We start from the raw sequence: 7,331 nt of genomic DNA, 5'->3' as shown, positions 1-7,331 counted from the left end.
GCCTGGGTGGCTCAGTCGGTTAAGCGTCCGACTTCAGCTCAGGTCATGATCTCAGGGTCCGTGAGTTCGAGCCCCGCGTCGGGCTCTGTGCTGCTATCTCAGAGCCCGGAGCCTGCTTCGGATTCTGTGTCTCCCTCTCTCTCTGCCCCTCCCCTGCTCATGCTCTGTCTCTCTCTGTCTCAAAAATAAATAAAACATTAAAAAAAATTTTTTTTTTAATATTTTGTAATGCCTCAAAATGTCTCTTGCATTTTGAGCTTATTTCAATTTATATTGTGGTAGTGTAAGTCAGCAATTATATATGCATATTAAAATGATTATGTGAAATAAAACTTTTATGCCATGATGCTCTAGACACAGTCAAGAGACATGCTTTTGAAAAATTCAATTATAGCTATTAGAGTCATAATCTTTTAAGATTTTGATTTTTTTCATTCTAATATATATATTTTAAGTTTTATTTTTATTTAAGTAATCTCTATACCCAACGCGGGGCTTAAACTCATGACCCCAAGATCAAGAGCCGCATGCCCTTCCAGCTGAGCCAGCCAGGTGCCCCCTAATCTTTTCTTCTAAGGTAAGTTAAGGTTTTATAACATTAAATTTGAAAATTGAAACATAATATTCATACTGTAGGGTTTTGGTCTTTGTGATTATATGAAATTGTGAAGCCTCAATTTAAAACTTTCTTTTTACTGTTAGTTTATCTTAGGTGTGTTTTGCTGAGTGAAACACTTAACTAAAATTTCTATTACCAAATTAAAATAAACGATTTTTCACAGAAAGGTTCATAGGACTCAGGATATAGTCGTACTTGTGGCTAAGATATATTTACATTATGAGGATGCAAAACAGAATCAGCAAAAGTTCATGGGGTGACGTCTGGAAGAAACCAGGCCTGAGCTTCCCAGAGTCCTCTTAGTGGAGTCACGCAGGATGCTCTGAATTCTCCCAGCAACAAGTTGTGTGAAGTGTTGTTATGAGGGAAGCTCACCAGAGCTAGGAATTCGGGATCTTTCTCAGAAGTCAATCACGGAGGCACAAAGTACCAGTGTTACTCGGGGCAGTCAGTGAAATCCCAGACGTCCAGAAGGAAAGCAGGTGGTCAGCATACACGTTTGTTTAGGTGCAGTGAGCTACTCTTACCATTTAGGGAAAGTTTTTTATGAGTGTAGGCAGCCATTTACCAGGCATGTTCTCAGATACCAGCCAAGGGCTGGCCTTGCAAGCAGGCCTTGATAAAGTTAGCAGGCTCAGGCCTGCTGTGTTAACTCTTTGGCATGAAATATAAATGGCATAAACAAACCAATTAAACAACAGCAATTGTTGGAATGGCTTTAAAAAAGACCCAGTATCTACAAGAAAATCTGTATAGGGAGTTTTAGATAAAGGGATAGGAAAAGATATAACATGGAACAGTAAACAAAAATCTGAAGTGACTGTATTAATATCAGACAAAGTAGACTTCTGAACAATGAAAATTACCAGGGATAAAGAGAAACAGTATATAATGAAAAAAGAACTGAATAGCCAAAACTATTTTAAGTGAGCTCTATGCCCAGCATGGGGCTCAAACTGATGACCCAGAGATCAAGGGTCACACACCCCACCAACTGAGCCAGCCAGGGGCCTCACCAAAACTTTTGTTTTTAATGTTTATTTATTTGTTTTGAGAGAGAGAGAGGATGAGCAGGGGAAAGGCAGGGAGAATCCCAAGCAGGCTCTGTGCTGTCAGTGCAGAGCCAGACCTGGAGCTCGATCTCAGGAATTATGAGATATGACCTCAGCTGAAATTAAGTCAGGTGCTTAACCGACTGAGCAACCCAGGCACCCCCTTGCCAAAACTGTTTTGAAAAAGAAGAATAAAGTTGGAGGAATCATACTACCTAATTTTAAGGCTTCCTATAAAGCCATAAGAATTAAGATAGCACGGTATTAGTGAAGGGATAGATTAGTAGAACAAAATAGAGTCCAGAAATTGACACAAATATGGCCAACTGATTTTTGACAAAGTTTCAGAAATTCAGTGGAAAATGGATAGTCTTTAATAATTCAGTGAATTAATTCAGTGAATTAATTAATAATTAATAATTCAGTGCCGAATGATTGGATATCCATATATGGATAAAATAAACCCTAATTGAAACTTCACGCCTTATATTTTAACTCAGATCACAGATCCAAATATAAAACTATAAAATGATTTATAGTTTAACCTCCTTAGGGACCCTGTTGAAGTAACAGCAATTAAAATATATTCTATGAGCACCTCCCTTATGGTCTGTGTAATGGTAATATCACCGCTATTGTTTTATAAATGGGGAAACAGAAGCAAATGGAATATCAGTAACTTAAGGGTACCCAACTCGTAGATGTGTTTTGCAGTAATGTTTTATGAGGGATTTGTGTGACAAGTGAAGATGGTGGAGAAACAGGTAGGAAGCAATGGCTTAGAAGGCTCTCGAGAAGAGCGTCTCTGGACATTGGAAACTTGTTGCTTTTCCTGCCGATTCTGTTAATAAATCATACAACTGCGCATCTGTATGGTGTTACCTATTCTGTTCCTTGGCCTTACTGCCTCAAAGGAAACACCATGATCCATGGGCTGGAAAGGTGAAGCGGTTCACCCTCTGCTGGCCTGTGTCAGCTGTCCTGGGATTGGACCCAGCTAGACTGTCCAGTGCTCAGATGCACCCCCACCCCGACCCACGTCCTTGCCTTACCCCGTTTACCAAGTTCTATTTTGTATCTCTCCACACCGTTTTGAGTTTGTCCTTATAAATGTCATGCTCTTCTCAGCAAATACCTCGATGCTTCTATATTTATTACAATACGACTAGAATTTAGTCACATTTTATCAGATTACTGGGGAATAGGAAAGTTTTTGGGTAATTAAATAGTTCAAATATCTTGCTAGTATTTCAGTAGTTTTTTTTTTTTTTTTCTTAGTTTGGTTTTCAATTTGTTTTTAAATATTTTATTTTTTTTTAAGTAATCTTTACACCCAACATGGGGCTCAGACTCACCACCCCAAGATTAAGAGTCGGGTGCCCTACTGACTGAGCCAGCCAGGCACCCCTCATTTGTTTTAAAAAAATTTTTTTTAACGTTTATTTATTTTTGAGACAGAGAGAGACAGAGCATGAACGGGGGAGAGGCAGAGAGAGAGGGAGACACAGAATTGGAAGCAGGCTCCAGGCTCTGAGCCATCGGCCCAGAGCCCGACGCGGGGCTCGAACTCACGGACCGCGAGATCGTGACCTGAGCTGAAGTCGGACGCTTAACCGACTGAGCCACCCAGGCGCCCCTAAAACTTAATTCTTTTTAAATAGATAATCTACTTTTGTTTCTTGAATTATTGCATTGATAAAAATTTGTGGACAATATCAGCAATAGTGATAGTAAATAGCCTTGATTGGTTACCAGATTTAATTGGAGTTCTTTTGGTGTTCCATCATTAGCTAAAATGTTGCAGGGGGCTATCAGAAACCTTTAGTTCTGTTACAAGATTGTATTCTCTCCATGCTCCTTTTCTAAAATCACCTTCAGAGTCTCATGGCATCTTATCTATATTCCAGTCACAAGATCCCTCTTTTGGTTATTAATTTTTTTAACGTTTGTTTATTTTGAGAGAGAGAGAGCGCACGAGCAGGGAAGGGGCAGAGAGAGAGGGAGAATCTGAAGCAGGCTCCTGGCTCTGAGCTGTCCGCACAGAGCCCCATGTGGGGCTCGAACCCACGAACTGCGAGATCATGACCTGAGCTGAAGTCAGAGGTTTAACCGCCTAAGCCGCCCAGGCACCACTCCAGCCCTCTTTTGGTTATTAATAAAATCCAGGATGGGGCATTTGGGTGGCTCCGTCAGTGAAGTGTCCAACTCTTGATCTTGGCTCAGGTCATGATTTCGGTTCATGAGCCTGCTTGGGATTCTGTCTCTCCCTCTCTCTGCCCCTTCCCTGCTTGTACTCTCTCTCTCTCTCAAAATAAATATATAAACTGAAAAAAAAAAAAAAAGTAAAATCCAGGGAGGTGATTTACCATCTCAGTCACTCCTCTGAGACTTTCTGCCTCCTGACATGATCATGATCTGTGGCAAGGAGACAGGCTACTTGTCTTTCCAAGGCTGCTGTACAAATTGCCATAACCCTGGTGGCTTAAGACGAAAATTCTCTCACAGGTCTAGAGGCCAGAAGTCTGACATCAAGCTGTTGGCAGAATTGGCTCCTTCCGGAAGTTCTGAAAAGGGGCCCATCCCAGTCCTCTGTCCTTCTGGTGGCTGCTGGCAATCCTTGGTATTCCTCGGCTCGTGACTGCCCTACAGTCTCTGCCACCATCTTCACATGGCCTTTTCTCCCTGTCTCTCTGTATGCATGTCTTCTGTGTGTCTCTGGATGTCTGTAAGCTCTTCTGTATGTCATAAGCTCTCTGTGTGTCTTCTCCTTTCCTATGTCTTATAAGGACACCTGTCGTTGGATTTAGGGCCCATCTTAAGCCAGGATGATCTCATCTTGAGATCCTTTAATTATGCCTACAAAAACCCTTATTCCAAATGAGGTCACCTTCACAGGTTCCAGGGATTAGTTAGGACTTGGGCATATCTTCTTGGGAGGCCGCTATTTAACTCACTATACTACCAATGTGTTTACTAAATATAATAACTTGCCCAAGCCCCGGTTTTGGCCAGGAATGGTGCCAGGCACTGGAGCTAGAAAGATGACTAAGGAATACCTTTTTAAATATCACAGAGTATAATTCCAAGAAAAGATATAAAAACCCTCAGGCCCTTATAATGAGATGTAAGTATAATGAAGAGATAAATACAAACCCTGTGGAAACACAAATTAGGAAACTCACAAAGGTACTCCTTAAAAAGATCGTGTCTGGGCGCCTGGATGGCTCAGTCAGTTGGGCGTCTGACTTCAGCTCGGGTCATGATCTCACAGTCTGTGGGTTCGAGCCCCATATCGGGCTCTGTGCTGATGGCTCAGAGCCTGGAGCCTGCTTCGGATTCTGTGTCTCCCTCTCTCTCTGCCCCTTCCCTGCTCATGCTCTGTCTCTCTCTGTCTCAAAAATAAATAAAAACATTAAGAAAAAAAAATTTTTTTAAAAAGATCGTGTCTGCCTAAAACTGCCCTATCTGATACAAAGCCACATGGAGCTGTTGAGCACTTGAAATGTGACTACTGTGACGAAAGAATGGAACTTTTCCTTTTCCTTTCTTTCTTCTTTTTTTATCTTTTTAAGTAATGTCCATCCTGGGTGTGTCACTCCCCAATGCAAGGCTTGAACTCACAAACCTGAGACCAAAACCTGAGCTGAGGTCAAAAGTCAGATGCTTAAGCTTAACCGACTGAGCCGCCCTGGTGCCCCTCCTTTCAATTTTAATGTAAGTTTAAACACAGATATTTGATTCAGTTACTGGAAAGCTTTTAAGTGGGCCTGGAATAACTTGGTATATAATTATTTTTTCAATAGTAAATTTTATGAAATCTAAATATAGATCAAGCATTTCTTTTTTTTTTTTTTTAAGTTTATTTATTTTGAGAGAGAGAGCAGGGGAGAGGCACAGAGAGAGGGAGAGAGAGAGAGAATCCTAAGCAGGCCTCACACCAGCAGCACTGAGCTCGAAGTGGGGCTTGAACCCATGAATTGTGAGATCATGACCTGAGCCAAAACCAAGAGTGGAACCCTTAATCAATGTGCCACCCAGGTGCCCCTCAAGTATTTCTCGTATGTATGTATGTATGTATGTATGTATGTATGTATGTATTTTGCCCCTTAAGTCTTTCTGATGAAAATTTAGCATCTGAATTCAGATGCTCTTAAGTGTCATATACACAGCAGATATTGAAGACCCAGGACCAAAAAAAAGCTTCATTGTATTGTGTCCATTTCCTCATCTATGATACCTGATTGACAACACCTTCCCTGTGATGATCCTACCAGCAATCTATCTGGAGGAGAATTGTCAAATTTTCAATTTTACATCCTTTTATTATCAGAGCGTTTACGATGCCTACTAACGAATGGTAGGATGGAAGGGGAGTAGAGTACTAGAGAAGAATTCCTGGGTCACGGAGTAAAAACTGGACGAGTTCTCTGAGGAGCAGGACAGCAGTGTGCTAAGAACAAGGGACTACGGGGGCACTACAGGATCTACTTCTCAACCCCACCGTCTGATCTCTTCTTCCTACTTTACCTTCCTCCAGCCCCTCTGGCTTCCTTGCTGTCTCCAGATCACACCAGTCATGCTTACAATGATCTGATCGCAGATGCCAACACGCTTCACTCCCCTGCCTCCTTCAGAGTTCTACCCAAATGCGACTTCATCACATGGGCTTTCCTCTGAGTCCTACGTAAAAGGCTCCGCCACTCACCACACATCAACCTTCATCCCTCTGCTTTATTTTGCATCACTACCACACGGCATATTTATTGTTGATTTTCTGTCCATTAAAATGGAAGCTCTATGAGAGCAGAAAGTTTGTCTTGTTTATTGCTTCATCCCCAGAAGCTACAATGTTTGGATGTAAATGAGTGAATAGATTGGGCCGGGAGCAGAGTAACTGGGTTCCAATCCTTTCTCACCGTGGTAATATGGACACGTCTGTCAATCATTCTTGCATTTCGGTTTTCCCATTCGCAAGTAAGGGATGATTACTCTTCTCTCAGCCTAGATGAGAGGATTAATGGAAGAAGGGGCGACTATTGTTTATAAGCATCTTCTACTGGGCATGCATTGCTGCAATTGATTTGCATATATTGTTTTTAAACCCCAGGTCAGCCTGATAAAATGGATATTAGTGTTCCCATTTTACAGATTAAGAAACTGAGACTCAAAGAGTTAGTGGCTTGTGAAATCCAAAGTGAAGAAAGTATGTGAAATAAATATTAGAAGTATGACACTGCAATAAAAAATGTGAAGTATCTTGGTAATTTTTATATTGGTTATATATTGGAATAATATTTTGAATATTTAAAAAAATAAAATCTGTTATTAAAGTTAATTTCACCTGTTTCTTTTTTTAAAATGGGTTTTATTTATTTAAGTAATCTCTACTCCCCACATGGGGCTCGAGCTCATGACCCCGAGATCAAGAGTCTCACGTTCCTCTGACTGAGCCAGCTAGGTGCCCCAAATTTCAACTGTTTATTGTTACATTTTTAACATGGCCCCTACAAAATTTAAAATTACATATATGGTTCACATTATATTTCTATTGGATAGCACTGCCAGGTCATTTTAGACCATTTCACCATTTTAGGTGAAAGGGAATCAGATCAGGGAAGAAAAAAATATTTCACAGAAGAGAAAGAGGTATTCTTGATATG

General features: G+C 40.9%; 1 long non-coding RNA gene across 1 annotated transcript; it reads left to right on the top strand.

The window, feature by feature from the left end:
- Positions 1-295: 295 nt before the first annotated feature.
- On the top strand, positions 296-7,007 carry LOC109264607 (uncharacterized). The gene is made up of 2 exons (XR_002078797.2): positions 296-577; positions 6,002-7,007. It is a non-coding gene; the product is annotated as an uncharacterized LOC109264607 (long non-coding RNA).
- Positions 7,008-7,331: the final 324 nt, after the last annotated feature.

The sequence above is a fragment of the Panthera pardus genome, unplaced genomic scaffold (genome assembly GCF_024362965.1).
Source record: "Panthera pardus isolate Hobbes unplaced genomic scaffold, ASM2436296v1 HiC_scaffold_22, whole genome shotgun sequence".
Classification (NCBI taxonomy): Eukaryota; Metazoa; Chordata; class Mammalia; order Carnivora; family Felidae; genus Panthera; species Panthera pardus.
This window is presented reverse-complemented; position numbering and strand designations above follow the sequence as displayed.